Here is a 3,595-nt window from a genome sequence, read left to right as displayed (position 1 = left end):
GCCGACTCCAAGTCTCTCCCATAGACACAGCCTCTCACTCCTTCTGACTCTTGGCTCTCCTATCAAGCCTCTATGGCTCTTCCTCTAAGGTTTCTTCAAAGTTAGTCCTTTTCTCCTTCTCTACATTTAAGATTTCTAAGAAAAACAAGGGGGAATACAGGACCTCTCTGCCAGAGCACCGAGACGCCATATGGCAGAGCAAGCCCCTCCTCCACTGCTTCAAACCTGCCATTAATGCTTCTTCTCCCCAACAGGAAGACCTGTAACAACATTCCTGTTTTTCAACCAAAAATTTTAAAGTCCTTTTCTCCCTAACAGGAACACCTGAAGCAACAATGTTCATGCTTCTCAACCAAAAATTTTCTTGTTTTTTTGTTTTGTTTTGTTTTGTTTAAATGTGTTCTTTTCTCTCTAACACTCGTGATATATGTCCAACATTTTTTTCAACTTTTAAGATTTCTTTAAGGTTCAAAAGTCATCTACTGGACTTCCACAGGTTAAATCAACATGTTGATCACCATTTCTCAGCTCTTAATTAACAACTAGTTCCCTTTTACAGACACTGTTACTGCCTACCCCAGATATAAATTAGCATGATATTTTTCTTACTCAGCCATCGAAAACAGACTCAAAGGTGCCTTCTAAGACTGAATTTCCTCAAACATCTTTGCTTTTCTAGGATCTCAACGACAGACCATGACATGCTTGCTCCCAAGAAGCCTAATGCTTGCTACACACCCTTTGCAGACATCCCCCTGCCGGGGTGCTGCTTCCCTGTTGTGATTACCCTATAGGTGCTCTCACAAGTCCAGCAGAGACAATGCCATCTCCTGGAACCTGCCTGTGATGCCAAGCTACCTTCTTCCAGCCACTTTGTCTGACTGAAGACCCCAGAGATACACGCTGAGACCCAGACATGCACGCTGAGATCCAGAGACACACGCTGAAGACTCCAGAGACACATGCCAGACCCAGAGACTCTCACTACAGAAGACAGATCCAGACCTTCCAGCTGCAGATGAATTCTCTTGCCAAAGTCACATAGCTAAAGTTTCATGTTAATAAAGAAAACATAATGTCTATCTAGATTAATCAGATGTTATTGCCCTCAAACTGTACCACCTGTGTTTAATTGTTTCAATGATCCCTTGCCTTCCTAACCCCCACCCCCAGCTCCCCTTACCCTGTGGCTTAATTGTGCCACACCTTATGGCCTTTATAGTATTTTCTTTTGACTTCCTCATCCAAAATTTTCACTACAAATGACAGTGACCCCCCCCTTCTTTTTTAAAAAAGAAAAAAGGAGGAATTGTGGGGCAGTGGGCTGTGAGAAGCAGCTGGGTGCTTGGTCAAACATGAGCTTGGAACCTTACTGGGTGGCAGGAGTTCAGCTCTGCTCCCAGGCCCTGGTTCTTTTCATTTAGCTTCAGCCCTCCAACAACCACTCCCACAAAGAGGTCTATGGCCAACAGTCGAGAGGAACAGGTCTCAGGCCCTAGAGAGATTTACATACTAATGAGGTACCTGAAGGCCAGAGAGTGGAGCCAATTAAGCATTCTTCCCCAGCCCCTCCCCCCTCTCTCCCTCCCTCCGTATTTAACTCTGGTTTGCCCTGGGTTTTGGGGGGTGCATCCAGATCCATCCACCATCTGCCATGACATTAAAGCCTGTAAAAACCCATGGCCTTTCTCTTGTGTCATTGGGGCTGCGCCATGAGGAACCGTGGAGCCACAGCAGCCGTGCCTAACTTCCCCCTGAAGGAACGCTCAGCGTTCCCAGAGCCACCCTACCTGCAGCTGGCGCCTCAGCAGCTACAGCCATTACCTACAGGATTCAAACATGCAACCCCTTCTTCCCATGACATCGAGACAAAAAAAAAAAAAAAAGTTTGTGAGCAGATACAGAAGTTTGCCCTGAGCAGATGACACGCCTGGAGGCAGCTATCCTGGAACAGACTGTGAGGATGCATAAGCCAGTGGGAGATGTCTCAGTGCTTTCCCTGCTCTCAGCTGGGAAGCACAGTCATCTGAACAGTTGCCTTGTTTCAGTAATTCTCAGGCACTAATGATAATAATCATCCATAAGTATGGGGTGGCCCTCTACGTGCACAAGAAGCCGGAAGACCATGCTGATGGTGTCAACCCTGGCCCCTCATGACTAGTAGAAATATATGGCATGTAGAGGAGAGGGATTGTGTTTAATCGTCACTTGGATGAACATCAACTGGAGACTCACTTACACACTCAGATGGCTGTGTGCTGACCTGTGTGGAGACTCACTTACACACTCAGATGGCCGTGTGCTGACCTGTGTGGTAACTCCTAGCCTTTTGAACTACTCAAGTTTAGCGTCTTTATGTTAAACAAGATGTAAAAATCCAGGCCCTTGGTTCTGTTAGCTACATTTTAAGTGCTGACAGACCATATGCTGCCATCATCAGTAGAGTCTAATGTTCTGTGGAACACTGCAGGACCAGGGCAAGCTTGGCTATTGAAGAATTTAAAGACTGTACGTTTTATTTCACTTTGGAGCAAATCCAGAAATAAGATCTTGATCTGTCATCTGTGAAATTCTGGCCACCTTTCCCCAGGGGAAAAAAAAAAAAAAAAAGTCAGGACAGACAATATGATCTCTGTTAATAAAAGAAGCTTACACTCTGTCTCCCCAGCAAAGAGAACAACTCAACCTCACATGGAACGTGACAGTAACAGCCTGAAAGAATGATGGAGAAAGAGAACGTGAAGCTAAACAGACTGAGCACTCTGCTCGGGATACCGTGCCAAAACCATTTTGTGCCTTCCTCCCTCTTATTCTCTTGACCTCTTGCAGAAAGCAAAGCCCTGGAGAGAAGGTCTAGACGTTAGGGAGAACACTTCCTCTCCTGCCCTATCAGGAATACTCCAGTCTGAGTAGAAATGGAAGCAACAGACAAACCCACAAAGGGATGCATAAGTTCAGCTTCTCTGTAGAAACAAAACCAACAGAAAGATATTTACAGTCAGTGACAAGGAGGATGGCAAGTCTAGATCTGCAGCACAGAAGGTATCAGGGTCCTGAGGTACAATTCCTTGCACAAGGGACTTTCGTCTTTTGAACTGACTGTGCAAGGCCCACCCATGTTATATGGAGTGATCTGTTCTACTTGGGGTCCACTGTTTTAATGCTAGCCACATCTAGTCTTCACGGCAACACTTAGACTTATGTGAGTAAACATCTGAGCCTGCTGTTCTTGCTAATGAGACACAAACATCACAAGGGACGGGCATCAGGAAATCCTTAACCTGGGGTCCTCCTGGCAAGCTCCCTTGAATTTTGTCCATAACTGAAGCACAACTCAGGAAGAGGCTTTAATGATCATGATAGCTGCTGTAATGGCAGGCAGCTGTCTTAGCTGCTTCTGTCTGTCTCATTTAAGTCTGTAGACCCCAGAGAGATTGCTATGGGCTTTCAGAATAGGTCATCTGATGTCACCACTAGGACCACTTTGAAGACAGTGGTGAGCATGGCCTCCCTTCCAAAACCTTCCTAAGACATTATGAACTGGAGTTCCATCTTTTTTTTCATGATTTATTTATTTTTGTTCACATTACATCCC

The sequence above is a fragment of the Arvicanthis niloticus genome, chromosome 18, assembly GCF_011762505.2.
Source record: "Arvicanthis niloticus isolate mArvNil1 chromosome 18, mArvNil1.pat.X, whole genome shotgun sequence".
In the NCBI taxonomy this organism is placed as follows: domain Eukaryota; kingdom Metazoa; phylum Chordata; class Mammalia; order Rodentia; family Muridae; genus Arvicanthis; species Arvicanthis niloticus.
The sequence above is the reverse complement of the archived record's forward strand: the minus strand, read 5'-3'. Positions refer to the sequence as shown.